The sequence below is a fragment of the Anas platyrhynchos genome, chromosome 36, assembly GCF_047663525.1.
Source record: "Anas platyrhynchos isolate ZD024472 breed Pekin duck chromosome 36, IASCAAS_PekinDuck_T2T, whole genome shotgun sequence".
In the NCBI taxonomy this organism is placed as follows: domain Eukaryota; kingdom Metazoa; phylum Chordata; class Aves; order Anseriformes; family Anatidae; genus Anas; species Anas platyrhynchos.
In genome coordinates this window covers 5145001-5160584 of record NC_092624.1, presented here as the reverse complement: position 1 = coordinate 5160584, position 15584 = coordinate 5145001, and the positions used below count along the sequence as shown (strand labels likewise).

The 15584-nt window shown below is 50.5% G+C and overlaps 1 long non-coding RNA gene across 1 annotated transcript in view; it reads left to right on the top strand.

The window, feature by feature from the left end:
- Window positions 1–14545: 14545 nt before the first annotated feature.
- LOC106015014 (uncharacterized) overlaps window positions 14546–15584 on the top strand; it is a 3843-nt gene continuing 2804 nt past the window's right edge. Inside the window, exon 1 of the long non-coding RNA XR_011806192.1 lies at window positions 14546–15584. This exon is cut by the window's right edge and continues 938 nt beyond it. This is a non-coding gene — a long non-coding RNA (uncharacterized lncRNA).

Here is a 15584-nt window from a genome sequence, read left to right as displayed (position 1 = left end):
GAAGTGTATGCAGCAATTACAAAGCCGCTGTGCTTTGGGCTGTCATGATCCTCCTGCAAGTGCAGGGGAGGTGCAGGGTTGCTTTGCATTTCCAAAAGGAGGAAGAAAGCCTCCAACCCCACTGGACCTCAGCCACTTGCAGGATCCAAGCAACGCTCCCCACCTTCAGCTTGTTATAAGTTGCCCCCTTAATTAATTTTCAGAGAGCATTGCATTAATAATAGAAAGGAATTTATTGAGTAAGCAACAGCAAGCAAAACAGCGCTGGGCGGCCGGGGAGTCTCGGCTCCGCCAACGGCGCGCACCTCACCCCCCCCAGGGTCCCTTTTTATATCTTGGTGATTTCAGGATTACGCAGCACGTCCGGGTATGTTCTGCGACTGCGCGCACTGTTGCTAGGGGGTCGTCTCTGTCCCTCTGGTGGTCGTGAAGATGAAGGCCGTAGTCTTCCTCGGCGTTGTGGTTCAACTTCTTTCTTTATTTGGTCATGTTGGCCCAGCGTGAGACAGGAAGGCAGGATGTTGATACACTAGTTTAACAACTTATCAGGAGATGGTTACATGAACTTTGCAGCAGTGTCTTTTGAACAAAAGAGGCTACTGAGATGCAGAAGGAGAGAAGGGGAGAGGGTTCTCTTTTTTGTTACATTAAGCAAAGGAATTTTCATAGTGTCTAGCTAAGCATTATACAGCTCCTTACTTCAGCAGGGAGTTTTCACAACTCCCATTCCTCAAACAGAACTCCTTGTTTTTACAAAAGACAATGAACAAACATTTATTGTGTATTACAATCCCTCCTTTTTCTTTTAGTTACTCATTTTGTTCATTGAAGCTCTGCAATGCCTGGCTACTAAGAACTAATGTTTCCTCGATTCCTTTATTGGTACTTATTGGCTCGTATCTGGCATGTATGAGCATTAAATGTGCCGCTTCTAAATGTCCCTTTACAATCGCAATCAATTTATTAAAAATACATGGTCCAAAAGTTAGTGCTATTATTAAGAACAACAAAGGTCCTGTTATTGTTGATAATAAAGTAGTAGGCCAAGGTGAATAATTAAACCAAGATTCGTACCAGCTCTGTTGGGCTTCATTCTCCCGTTTCCTTTTTTTTTTTTCAGCCCTTCCCTGGGTCTTGCCATTGTATCTCTTACCTCTCCAGTGTGATCAGCATACACACAGCATTCCTCTTTCAGGGCTGCACACAGCCCGTCCTGTTGTAAAAAAAAATACCAAATCTAATCCCCTATGATTTTGTAACACTACCTCTGAAAGCAACCTGATAGATTTTCCAGGGCTGAGATGGATTGTTCAATTTGGGTCAGGTCCTCGTCCACAGCAATGCATAAGGAAGTAAATTCTTGATTTTGTTTAACCAATGAGGCTGCCCTGGTCCCCACTCCAGCTCCTCCCAGGATTATAAGGGTGGCCAAAGTTAGAGCCGTGAACGGTTCCCATCTTTCCAGATGATGCCTTGCCACTGTGTGCTGGGTATACATACAATCCTCAGGGTGGTATAGAATCCTTGGTATAATTATCACCTGTATACAGAAATCACGAGACACATTAAAGAGTTTTAGTGATAGACAAGGAGTTATGCCCACTCACAAACAAACCCACCTAGCATTGTTGGCTGGGATTAACCACTCGGCTGATTGTTTTCCATTCTCCATGGTATTACATAGGTGACACTTCCCACTAGGAACCGTGCACACACACCTACCACCTCCAGTGACTTGTGTTAGTGTTACACTTATGTCTTTTCCCCAACTGCAATGTAGAGGGCTGTTCTCGTTTGTGCGGGAGGGCTCCGCAGGATTCCCGATAGCATCATAATATGAAGGCCTTATACTAAAGCATAATCAACAGTGTTTTGTTACATTTGGGTTTGTTTTGTTTAATAATTGGTAGCTGGCATTCATGACCCCCCCATATGTTATTCTCAGCTATGTTATCATTCTCGGCTTTACCTGAGCTCGTAGGGCTGCCGAGGGTTGGAAGTGTAGTATTTTCCGCAGGCTGGATTCCCTGGACATTTTCTGACAATACCTCATTTGGTCCTACTGCCTGGGGCCTATCGGCATCCTCCTTTTTATTAGTATGAGTCCTCCCCTATCTGTTCTGTGTTTGTAAAATCTGACACCTCACATTTTTCCTAGTACCCAGCTAGTATCATCCAAGTTTGTTATATTTATATATAGAACCTTGCAAATTTCTTTATTTCCATGGAAGGTTCCTGTATACCCTATACCATGCCCTCACCACCTGTAACGGGGACCTGCTTGTTGGTTACAACCTTGCGGCCCATATCCCACTTGTAAGAATTTATTCCGACCAGCCCTGAGTGTCCAGTCCATAGCAATGGTTTCACACCCCCAGTATGCACAATAATACATGTTCGGGTAATTACAGTACCCCTTTCCTGGGTTAGAACTTGGGCAGAAATAAAATCCTCATTGGTTAAAGCATGGCTGCACTGACACCAGGTCACATAATGTGATGCGGAAACTGGGAGCACCCGCTGTCGTTGTTTGCTGGATGACGAATTGATCCTTCCATCTGATCAAGCTCCATTTAAAAGGCTGATGGGGATGCGCAGACCCATAGCTGACCAAAACGATGATACTGACTCCCATGTATCGTAGGAGGTGGTTGGAGCCCATCTAAATTGTCGGCCCCTCAGTCCCCCACCGTTTTCACTTCTCTGCCTCGCTTGTCAGTTCGGTTGCAGCGAACTACAAGGTATCGGTTCTTCTTGGCAGCAGCAGTGTTCTTCAGGGGAACCTACTAGGGAGCCTTTGAAACAGGGCCTCCTCCCCTTCCCACGATACACAGATAATATACAATACTTATCGAGTCTGTCTTAGTGTCAGCTTCAAGTCGTCAGGGCCTGGAGCTGCCTCCCATTTACCTTCCCGGATTGGTCCTTTCACACAGCTGGCATGCGTCCATCCTTTCTGCGCAGTTCGAATAGCCGTTTCTGTGGTAAGCAAAATAACATAGGGGCCTTCCCCATCGTGGTGTTAAAACAGTCTCTTTCCAAGTCTTAATTAGAATTGAGGGTGATCAAGTGGCAATTCCAAGTCATAGGGTATACCATATAGCATTTCAAAAGGAGAAATTCCTACATCAGTTCTGGGCTGTGTCCATATGTTTAACAGTGCAAGGGGTAAGCATTTTACCCAAGAAGCCTTAGTTTCCAGCACAAGTTTTGTTAGTTGTTTCTTAATTTCACCATTCATTCACTCTTCCTTTCCAGAAGGGGAGGGGTGCCAGGGGCTGTGAAAATCCCACTCAATCTCTAAGGCCTGCTTTAACCCTTGCAGTAAAGCTTTACACCCATTCAGTCACGTGGTCAATTAGGACAAACAAGTAACTCGGTAAAGTCTACCTGTATACTTTGGAAAGGTCAAAGCCCTGGCTCCCGTCCCCCTCTAGATAGGTTACAGAAGGCCTTTTTATTTACCTTTTGACATATAGTACATCCTCTGCATGTGTGCTTCTCTAAAATATATATTCCTACACAGACATGCTTTCTTAGAACAACATCACACATTGCTTGCACCTCCCAATGACTCTTCTGATGTAAAACAGTTAATATTTGACTCATTATCACTTTATTCAGCATTTCTCTCCCATCAGGGAGTATCAATTTTCCTTAAAATGATCCACATATTTGTAACATTAATACCTCCTTGGGAGGTTGTAATTGTTCCAAAATCTTTTTTAGAATTTACCCAAATAGATAGGTGGCCCTGTAAACCCCTGAGGTAAAATTGTCCATCTATATTGTTGCTTTCGCCCCCATTTCAGGGTCTTTCCAGTCAGAGGTGAATATACATGTATGTTTGCTCTCAGGGCCAGAGAGCACTGCATTAATAACACTGTTATTCCAGTCTAACAATTTACTAGTTGAATGCCCAATTTAATCATCAAATCCCTTCCCAACAAGTTAGTCCCTGCCTTGGATACATACAGTAATTGCCCAATGATCATTTTATCCCCTAGTCTCAGCTTGGTATCCCCCAAAAGTGGCACTGTTATCCCAGTCCCTTCTACCCCCATCACATTTAGGGTTTCATTAGTTAATTTAATCCCTGATACTTTACAAGTAACAGCAGTTGGGAGAGCGAGAAACCCCCCCCGCAGACACCAAAGTCAGTGCAGAAGGAGGGGGAGGAGGCACTCCAGGCGCTGGAGCCGAAGCCCCCCTGCGGCCGCTGGAGAGGCCCCTGGTGGAGCAGGCTGTTCCCCCCTCCCTGATGCTTGGGAAACTGAACAAACACCACAGCAAATATGAAAATATACCAAAACTTCTAGACTGTTACTTAGATAATGCCTACATCACCTTTCCCTGCTCATTCAACTTCGAATACCTTTAACACTTTCAACAAACCTTTTAACACTTCCTTTATCTTTCTCTAGCCTTTACTTTTCTAATGCCGACATCAAAGGCTCAGTCAGGGGCCAACTTAATTCCGTACCTTTTCCCTCCAAGATGCTGAAACAACATCAATATACAACATTTCATCCTGTTTTCCTTCTTTCCACAAAAACAACATTGACTGTAATATGGTGTTATAATTAATACTTCCATTTAGGGGCCACTCCGCTCCATCCTCTAGTTTATAAAGTGGCCACCACTGATTACAATATTTGATAAGAGTTCTTTTACTTTCTGTACCCTTTCACCCCACTATATCCCTCCAATGTGTTAGTATACATCCTAGGGGGCTTTTCCTCGGGATTTCTTTGCTTTGAACTTTTCCTATTGTAATCTGCAGTGGTTAATATTCCACTGTTTTCCTAGAAGCTCTTTACTAGTCAATCCCAATCCCTCCAAAATCCACAATATATAGATACACAAGTAAAATCAGACCACTGTAAATTAACTGCCTGTAGACAATTACACTGGGAACATTTAAACCTGATGAGCCGATAATATGCCTGGGCAAATTTTGTTCCCTTAGACATACACCTCAATGGCAGTTCTTATATTTACATATTTACATATTAACATAGGTATAAAAGAACACTTTAACAAAAATGCCCCGGCTTTTATATATACAATATACAATGTACAATTATTATTCCAGTTAGAATTATTCCTCAGCAGCTGGAAACATTGTGCCAGTTGCCATTAAAGCTCGCTTACCCTCCTCCTGTCTCTTTCTTAAAATCTCGGACGTCCCCAGAGTTAATGGGGACAGCCACATATTCCTAGTCACTGGTCCCTGAACGCTAGAGTCAGAGTCGCTATCAGAGTCTCCCTGGGGTTGCGGATTAGGAAGCCCGGGAGTCGGAGGGGCTGCAGGTGGTGGTGGTGAAATATAGGGAGACAGTGGGGCTGGGATCTCTAATTCTCGGTTTTTCTTCTGCCTCCCATCCCCTCCTTTTTCTTTTAGAGGATATAAATCGGCTCAAGTTTCCAAGCTGATCCACAAATGTCCATATTCACTTTCTTCCAAACTAAAAGGTTCCTTTGAGTTTACATAAATATTTAGGGCCTGGCAAACCCAATCTTCAAAGGACCCAAATACAGGCCAGTAAAGGTGGTCTCCTCGAATCTGTTTACCACCCCAAACTTCAACACAATAATGTATCATTTTTACTTTATTGCTTCCCCGCCTAAAAGGGGAATCCTGCCAATTTTTAATCATTAATCCCAGGGTAACCTAACATCAGACGTTACCCTGCCCATGGGACCAGAAGGCTTACTCTTCTTCTGTCCCATCTTCTGGAGCGCCTTCACACACACACACACAAATCGCTTCCCCCTTTTCGTGGCCCAGTCCCTCGCGGGATGTGGGAACCGCACTACCGAGGGGTCCGCACTCGCTTCGTCCGCAATTGGACGTCTCACAACGCTACGCTCCAGGATACCCAACCCCAACCGAACGGATCACCGGCCTATACTTACTCACTCCTGAGTCTTCGTTCGGTCTTCGTGCACAAAGATTACTAGGGGTTGCCGGCTTTATTTGCTTGCTGCCGAATTTAGGGTTCGTCGGTGAAGGATTTGAATGAAAGTAGTCCTAGCGAAGGCCGCTGAAATCAGCGGGGCGCCCCCTCCGAAGGTCTTTCAATCAGATTGCCTTCATCCGAGTCACGGCACCAAATTTGTTATAAGTTGCCCCCTTAATTAATTTTCAGAGAGCATTGCATTAATAATAGAAAGGAATTTATTGAGTAAGCAACAGCAAGCAAAACAGCGCTGGGCGGCCGGGGAGTCTCGGCTCCGCCAACGGCGCGCACCTCACCCCCCCCAGGGTCCCTTTTTATATCTTGGTGATTTCAGGATTACGCAGCACGTCCGGGTATGTTCTGCGACTGCGCGCACTGTTGCTAGGGGGTCGTCTCTGTCCCTCTGGTGGTCGTGAAGATGAAGGCCGTAGTCTTCCTCGGCGTTGTGGTTCAACTTCTTTCTTTATTTGGTCATGTTGGCCCAGCGTGAGACAGGAAGGCAGGATGTTGATACACTAGTTTAACAACTTATCAGGAGATGGTTACATGAACTTTGCAGCAGTGTCTTTTGAACAAAAGAGGCTACTGAGATGCAGAAGGAGAGAAGGGGAGAGGGTTCTCTTTTTTGTTACATTAAGCAAAGGAATTTTCATAGTGTCTAGCTAAGCATTATACAGCTCCTTACTTCAGCAGGGAGTTTTCACAACTCCCATTCCTCAAACAGAACTCCTTGTTTTTACAAAAGACAATGAAACAAGCACATTTTTGAAAATGTTTATCTTAATGAAGAATAAAAGAAGTCTACAACACCCAATCCCTCTGTGCACCCAAGGCAAAAATCGTGGACTATTCTGCCTCAACACTATTTTCAGACCCAATTTGTCAAGTCATCTAGCAGAGGATTTCTCTCTTGTTCACTCACTAGCTTAGTAGAGCACCAGTTTACATAGGTGCTGGAGCAGATTCCTCAACCATCTGAAGGGACTTGATCCCAGAAAAGTTCAAAACTGCAGATGACTCATGATTTTGTGGTGAAGCATCTATTAAATGAGAGAGAAAAGTTCAAAACTGCAGATGACTCATGATTTTGTGGTGAAGCATCTATTAAATGAGAGCTGTTCCGCTTAGGGCACAGTGAGACAATGTGAGAAGAACCCTGTATCTCACTGATTGAGGCTTTATAACTCTACAGAATTGTCAGTCAACAATAAATGGAAAGTGCAGGAGATATGTTCTTTCTTCCTCCTTTCCCTGCCATACATTAGCAGAGAGATTGTGGTGGGATATAGGTTCAGAGCCTCACAGAAGAAGGATTTGAACCCAGGCTCTCCACAGTCTGCACCACTGCCTTCCTGACGGCTTTTGACTATTTTAATTAATTTTATTATTTATTTTATTATTTATTTTATTTTATTTTATTTTATTTTATTTTATTTTATTTTATTTTATTTTATTTTATTTTATTTTATTTTATTTTATTTTATTTACTTTATTAGTATTATTCCTCTTATTTTTCTGGATGGTGTCTAAGTCTTGGGGGGGAAGAACCAACTGTGGGAGGAGGGAATGCTACTACTGTCTGTGACAGTGGTGATTTCTGGACAGTGTTAGCAACAGAGCTTCTGCAGAGAAGAGAAAATGCCAGGCAGTCTCTCTTGGTATTCCATGTACTGAGTACTGAGTGCAGTTTTGGGCTCCACAGTGTAAGAAAAAGTATAAGAACAAACCAGTGCACTGTGATAAAGAGAGTTTAATAGGGTACAAAAGGAATAAAACCAAACAAAATAAGAAATGAGAATATTGATAATTTATAATGTATCATAGAATCATAGAAGCATAGAATATCCTGAGTTGGAAGGGACCCTTAAGGATCATCAAGTCCAACTCTTGACACCGCACAGGTCTACCCAAAAGTTCAGACCATGTGACTAAGTGCACGGTCCAATCTCTTCTCAAATTCAGACAGGCTCGGTGCAGTGACCACTTCCCTGGGGAGCCCGTTCCAGTGTGCAACCACCCTCTCTGTGAAGAACCCCCTCCTTATGTCAAGCCTAAATTTCCCCTGCCTCAGCTTAACCCCGTTCCCGTGGGTCCTGTCGCTGGTGTTAATGGAGAAAAGGTCTCCTGCCTCTCGACACCCCCTTACGAGTATAAAATATAGAAATATTGTTTAATTAATAATATAAAATACTTATCATTTATAATAATGAAACAATGCCATACTGTACAACACAGTCAAGAAAGTGGATTTAATTAAATAAATAATAAAACCCAGTAAATTAAATAAAATTTTAAAATGTAAATTTAATACAAATAAAACCCATTTTTCCCATCCCAATGAGTTCCTATCCCCATCATCACTTCCCATCCCACTGATCATTTCCTATCCCAATAACCTCCCAGTTCTGATCCCAAGGCTGAATTCCCAACTCCCACCCAGCCAGCCATCCAGCCATGCACCCATTTTCTGCCGTCTGTGCTGGCCATGTCCACATCCATGCCCGGCCTGAGCATGGGCAGCGGGAGCGGGCTGCATGAAATAACTGAACATGAAATCATGAAATAACATGAAATAATAAATGAGGTAACTTAATTGTTGCTGTTGTTAACATTGCTTCATGACAACAGATGCAAACATGGATCTTGAGTTGAGGGCAAAGGTGACCTTGGATCTGAAGCACACAGGCGTTCGCTAATGTCCCCCCATCCGGAGTGGATCCACAACGACTCGGAAGAAAAACTAAAGTCCAAACCAGTGCACTGGGATAAAGAGAGTTTAATAGGGTAGAAAAGGAATAAAAACAAACAAAATTAGAAATGAGAATATTGATAATTTATAATGTATAAAATATGTAAATATTGTTTAATTAATAATAGTAAATACTTATCATTTTCTAATAATGAAACAATGCCATACTGTACAACACAGTCAATAAAGTGGATTTCATGAAATAAATAATACAACCAGTACATTAAATACAATTTAAAAATTTAAATTTAATAAAAATAAAACTCAGTAAATTAAATAAAATTTGAAAATTTAAATTTAATAAAAATAAAACTCAGAAATTTAAATAAAATTTAAAAATTTAAATTTAATACAAATAAAACCCAGGAAATTAAATAAAATTTAAAAATGTAAATTTAATACAAATAAAACCCATTTTTCCCGTGCCAATGAGTTCCTATCCCCATCATCACTTCCCATCCCACTGATCATTTCCTATCCCAACAACGTCCCAGTTCTGATCCCCTCGGTGTCCCAGTGCAAGAAGAGCTGCAGGCAGAGGCCTTGCTGAGTGAGCACCTAAGGAGAGGAATGTAATCCAGAAGGCAGCAAAGAAGAGCAATGCCCCGAAAGAAGAGCTAAGTCTTGTCTCTCAGCCCTTTGGTGTCCCAAGCAGCAGTTGCCATGGGCAAGCTTTCCCAGCCCAGCTGCTGCCAGCATCCCCCCAGCTTGCCATTGCCACCTTCCTGGGTGAGGCGCGCGCGCATTTGCCATTGGCATTTGCCGTTGCCCATCCCTGAGAGTGGCAAGCAGTGCGTAGGTCCAGCACGAGAGAGGGGAGAGGGCAAGCGAGAGGGGCAAGGGCTGAGGAGCGTGGCTGAAGCTGGAGCAGGTGCCTGCAGAGGTCTCTGTGCCTGCCTGCGTGCTGAGCGGGCCTGGGTGCTGCGGGGGCCGTCGAGGAGAAGCCCGAGGTCGGTCACGGGTAGCCGTAAGAGTAGGCTCTGGCGTGGTCCTTCTGCCGCTGCTCGAAGAATTGCCCGGGGCCGATCCTCATGTGGTGGGTCGCCCGCTGCCGCTCCTCCTGGGCCAGCTTCTTGAGGCGCTCCCGCTCGGGACGCTGCTGCGGCGTGATGGGCACCGACGACTCCTGCTCCTCCAGCGGTGTGGGCGCTGCGTCGCCGCCCGCCCAGGGCCCCACGCAGGGCACGTAGTCCCCGCGGGGCTGCGCCGGACGCTGCAGCGTGCGCGGCTGCGTGGGCAGAGCCGTGGGCAGTCCCCTCCAGAGCGGGGGGCTCTGGAGGGGACTGCGAGGGGGACTGGGCAGGGCTCTCCTGAGGGCTGGGAGAAGTTGAGGCCTCTTGAGGGGAGCCAAGGGAGGCTGGGGCAGGGTTCTCTTGCGGGCAGGGATGAATTCCTGCTGGGGGGGCCTTTTGGGGAGAGGCTTGGGCATGGGTCTCCTGCGGGCAGGGTCGGAGGGTCTCTGGAGGGGACTCAGGCGAGGCTTGGGCAGGGCTCTCCTGAGGGCAGTGAGGAAGTCAGGGTCGGGGGGGCTCTGGACGGGAGCCTGGGGAGGCTGGGGCAGGGGTCTCTTGTGGGCAGGGAGGCAGTCAGGGTCGGGGCGCCTCTTGAGGGGAGCCAAGGGAGGCTGGGGCAGGGTTCTCCTGCAGGCAGGGATGAATTCCTGCTGGGGGGGCCTTTTGGGCAGGGCTCTCCTGAGCTGGGGCCGGGCTGCAGGCTTGAGGGGGGAGCTGAGTGGCGGCACAGCAGCTGCAGGGGGCTGCAGCGCCCGCCCAGCCTGCACCTTGTCGGGGTGCAGCCCAGGGCTTGAGGGGACCTCACCCAGCGCTCTGGTGGCTGCCAGTCCCTGTGTGCTGGGCTCCTCGATGTCCTCGCAGAGGTCGGGCAGCTGCGAGAGGAAGCGCTTGAGGACAGGACTGCTGGGGACAGCGGCGAAGGCGTCCTGGGGCTCCACGGCATCCAGGCAGCTGAGCAGCTCCTCCAAGCCAGAGCTGTCCAGGTCGGCCGGGAGCTGGTCCTGCAGGTGCTGCAGCTGCTGGCTGTCCCCTGCCAGCTGGGGAAAGGCCTCGGCGAAGGCATCGGGGCCCAGCTCCAGCAGCTCCAGGGGCTCCTCAGGCACCTCTGCAAGTGTCGCCGCTGAGGAAAAAGCAAGCCAATGCAATCCCCCAAGCATCCCCCACTGCCAGCTTTGCCATGGCCCCTGGGTGTGGGGCCACAAGCGGCCGGCTGTGCCAGCCCCAAACTCACCGTCGGGCGTCGCCGTCTGGGTGCTGGCGGTCGCTGGAGCCTGGGCAGGCTCGGGAGGAGTGGGGCCGGGCAGCGGGGGCCCCTGGTCCTCGCTGAGCCCCACGGCATGCAAGCAGGGCTCCGGCAGCTGCCCCCGGCTGCTGCTGAGGGTGCAGGGTGCGGGGAGCGCCTGCCCCCACAGCGGAGGCCCCGGGACGAGGGGTGGCGGGGGGTTGCGCTGGGCGGGGGCCTGCAGCAGGCATGTGCCTGCGGGGTGCAGGAGCTCCCCATGGAGCACGGCCCTGGGCCCCAGCCCCAGCGCATGGTGGGGCACCAGTGTCCCCGTCACCATGGGCTGTCCCCACTGATGGACGGGGGCACAGGGAGGAGCGGTGTGGGGGAGCTGCCCCACGGCGGGGAGCTGCACCAGCTGCAGCTGGTGCCCCATGGTTGGGAGCTGCACCAGCTGCAGGTTTTGCCCCACAGCGGGGAGCTGCACCAGCTGCAGGTTATGCCCCACGGCGGGGAGCTGCCCCCCAGCAGGGAGCTGCCCCATGGTGGCGGCGGGGAGCTGCCCAAGCTGCAGGTGGTGCCCCTGGGCTGGGAGGTGCCACCCAGGTGGCAGCTGCACCCTGGCGGGGAGCTGCAGCACCTGCCCCTGGACCCCCGGCACCACGTGCCAGACGGTGGCCTGGGGCAGTGCGGAGGGGAGGGTGGGTACCTGGGGGGGCTGCAAGGGCAGCGCCATCGCTCCGGGGAGGGAGGGAAGCAGCCAGGCAGCCACCGTTGGCGGCACGGCTGGGACGACGAAGGGGGAGTTTTGCGTCTGCGGAAGCCGCGGAAGCCGTCTGGGGAAACCCTCTGTGGGAAAAAGGGCGCTGGGCTGAGCTCTGGGGCGCTGGGCTCGCCAGCAGGGCCGCAGCCCCGGGAGGAGCGGGAGCCGGCTGCTGGACCTGCCATGGTGGCTGGAGAGTGGGGCGGTTGCTTGGGGAACGCGGGCAACGGGGGTTCCGTCCCAACGGCTGACCAGCCCCTCGCCGACATCTTGGGGAGGACTGCAGGCTTTGGAGCCAAGCAGGCTGCCCAGCGCAAGACTTGGCCATCCCCAGCAGGCTTTCCCTCCCACGCAGCACTTGCCATGCCCACGACGCTTCCACACCGCCTCTTGCCTGTCCTGAGCATTTCCCAGCCCAGGACCAGCTTTCATCCTCATGGTCATTTCCCATCCTGACAAGTTCACATGAGAACAGATTCCCATACAAAAGATTTCCCATCAACACAAACAGATTTTTCCCTTCATCCAAAGAGATCTCTTCCCAAAGAATTCCCCTCTCTTGGAGGACTTCCCCATGGTTTTCCTACTTCAATAAATGTTACCCACCCCATTAAAGATTTCCCATCCCAGTACTTTCCCATCCCTGGAGTGACTGCCCATCCCAATGCTTTTGCTTCCCAATGCTTTCAAACCCAGAGAACATTTCCCATCTCTTTCATTGCCGAGCCCAATGCCTTTCCACCCCAAGGAAGTCTTCCCATCCCAGCAAGGATTTCTCGGCTCACACATCCTTTCCCAACCCATTCCCATTTCCCACTTTCACCATCCAACACACAGCTTAGCCAGCCCACAGCTCTAGAGAGGGATTTGGACGATGCTGATAGACACAAGGTCACGGGGATTTGCTGTGCTGACGATTGCTCTTTCTTACAGATCAACACAGATCCCCAGTCCCAAGGGCGCCAGGCAGAGTCTGGCTAATATGTAGATACGAGGCTCTTCCATTTCCTACCGGGAAAGAAAGAGATCTATGCGTTTCTCTCTCTCCACCTCCGGAAAAAGAGAGGAAGGGGAGAGCGCTAATGAACAGGAGCATGCTCAGCTCAGCCACCGGCATGGAGGCTGCCCGCTCCTCAGCACCTCGAAGCAGCAGCACCTTCAAGTCTCCTCCTGCAGCAGCAGCACATCAGTGTCTCTTGTCCCACCAGCAGGACAGTGGCGTCTCCCATTGCACCATGCCGACCTCCACGCCTCGAGTGCCAGCAGCAGTCCTCAATGCGAGCTGGACGCTCAGGGTACTTGTGGCCACCCACCTTTCTGAGCTCCAAGGCTGACAGTGACTCTCTGCTGAGCTCCCACGGCTCTCAGGCGTCCCGCTGGCAGAGCTAATGGCGCTAAGCTGACTGCCAGGAGAAAAGGCTCCCGTGAAATGGCTGCTCCACAACGCCAGGAGCAAGGTCTGCTGGGCTGGGGGTTCGCAGAGGAGCTCGGCCTTGGGCCTGGCAACTGCGCCTGGAAGCCAGGGATGGCCTTGGTGTGCAGCTGGACACCTGGGCCTGAGAAAGCAAGGTCTCTTTCAAGACGCTTGGCACCATCGTCACCCAGTGGCTGTCTCAGGGCGACGAGAGAAATGCACAGCATCTCTTGCTGCCCTGCAGTGCTGCTGTCCTACGCCCTTGGGTGTCTCCGGGATAGAAAAAGGGACGGATTTTGCCCCAAAACCCAGCTCCTTTCTATCAAAAGCATCACGTCCTCCTCTCTTTCTTGGATTTGGCTATGACTTTAGGAATCCCTGCAATCCCTGCAGCTGTGTCCCCTGCCAGCTTCTTGTGTGCCCCAAGCATCCTCGCTTGCAGGGCAGTAGAAGATGCAGAAAAGGCCTTGCCTTAGTGGAAGCACTGCCCTGCAGGAGCTCCAACATCCCTCTTAGCAGCACGCTGTAGCCCCCAAATGCCCCCGAAACGGCACATTTCAGCTCCTGGGAAGGAAATGAGCTCGCTCAAGGGGAGCTACCTGCTCAAGGCCCAGGTGTCTGTGAGGCGGTGTTGGCAAGGAGTCCTGTTGTGTGAGTCCGTTCTTTGTGGGTGCTCCATCCCCACAAGGCTTGCTTTGGAAGGCCCAGGAGAGTCTTGTGGGCACTGGCCTGGGGTCCCAGGCTGAGCCAGCTGCTGGCTGGCAATCAGGGAGGCTCGCTCAGTGTCTTGGCTTGGGTTTGCGTGGCCAGGCTGTGGGAGCGGGGGGCTGCAGGGGTGTCCTCTGTGAGAAGAATGCAGCAGCTGCCCCATGGGAGCTCAGGGCCGCTTCCAGGAGGCTCCTTCCAGGAGGGACCCACCCGCTGCTGCCCAGAACGCAGAGCAAAAGGATGATGTTTGCGCCTGGGGGAGAGCCCATCTAAGAAAGGGAACAAAAGCTGCTGCCCAGCAGTGTCTGGCTCAGGGAGGAGTGGGAAAGCTCTGTGCAGCCCCCAAGGGCCGTGCAGCAGGAAGCAGGAGGTGCTCCAGGCTCACAGCAGCAGTTCCCCTGCGGGCTGTGCAGGGAGAGGCCCCTGGTGGAGCAGGCTGTCCCCCTGCAGCCCATGGGTCCCCCGTGGAGCAGATCCCCACGCTGCAGCCCCCCCGTGGAGGAGCCCCCGTTGGAACAGGTGGATCTGCCCTAGAGGAGGCTGCGACCTGTGGAGGAGGCCCCAGAGGAGCAGGGTGTTCAAGGAAAGGTTGGAGCTGGTGCTTAGGAACATGGTTTATTGGGTGACATTGGTAGTACAGTGATGACTAGACCGGACAAATGTGAAGGTCTCCTCCAACAATAATGATTCTATGATACCTCCACCATTCAAGGAAAGGTTGGAGCTGGTGCTTAGGAACATGGTTTATTGGGTGACATTGGTAGTACAGTGATGACTAGACCGGACAAATGTGAAGGTCTCCTCCAACAATAATGATTCTATGATACCTCCACCACGTCCTCCTCCTCCACTTCCTCCTCATCGTCCACGGCCTTTTTCTTGTCCACTGCCTCCTCCTTGTCTACCGCGTCCTCCTCGCCCCCCGCCTGCTAATCCTATTTCTCATTTTCCTCCTCCTTCTCCTCCTTCCCTGCCTCTTGCACCTCCAACACCTCCTCCACCTCCACTGCCTCTTCCTCCTTCTCCTTCTCCAGCCCCACTGACTATTCCTCCTCCACAGCCTCCTCCACCTCGGCAGAAGCTTCCTGGCCAACTTCCTCTGCATGCTCCTTGCTAAGGCATGCTGGTAGCAATGATCGTGAGCCCAGAAATGGCAGGAGGAGTTGCCAGGAACCAGGTGCGCCAAGGCGGCTTCTCTGGGAGGCTATGGCTGTGAGCGCTGCCCACCGCTCCTAATTCTAGTTCCATTTGTCACCCCACAGGACCATGGCACTGTGACCCTGTAAGGTAGCAGCTGGTGGCTCCTATCATCTTGATGACGCTCTGTGATGCGTTGCTTGTTGCCTGGGTAGCGATTGTTAGCTATTATGCAAATGGCTTGTCATCAATCGGGGATGTGGCTGCTCCTCCCTATAAATGGGCCAAGGGGGGCAGTGGGAGCCAGAGTGTTGGAGAGGGGAGATGGGAGAAGGTGGAAACAGAAAAGGAGGAGGATGAGGAAGAGGCATAGGTGGAAAAGGGGGAGTAAGAGAGGAAGGGGGCAGTGGAGGAGGTGGCGGAGGAGGAGGTGGCGGAGAAGATTGAGGAGGTGGCGGCATGAGTAGGAGTGGTGACAAAAGAGGAGGTGAGCAAGGGATAGGCAGAGGGACACGATGGAGGTGGAAGAGGAGAAGAAGGTGGTGGAGAAATAGTAGAATACTAGAGGAGGAGGTGGTGGCAAAAAAGAAAAAAAAAAAAGGTGGAGGAGGAGAA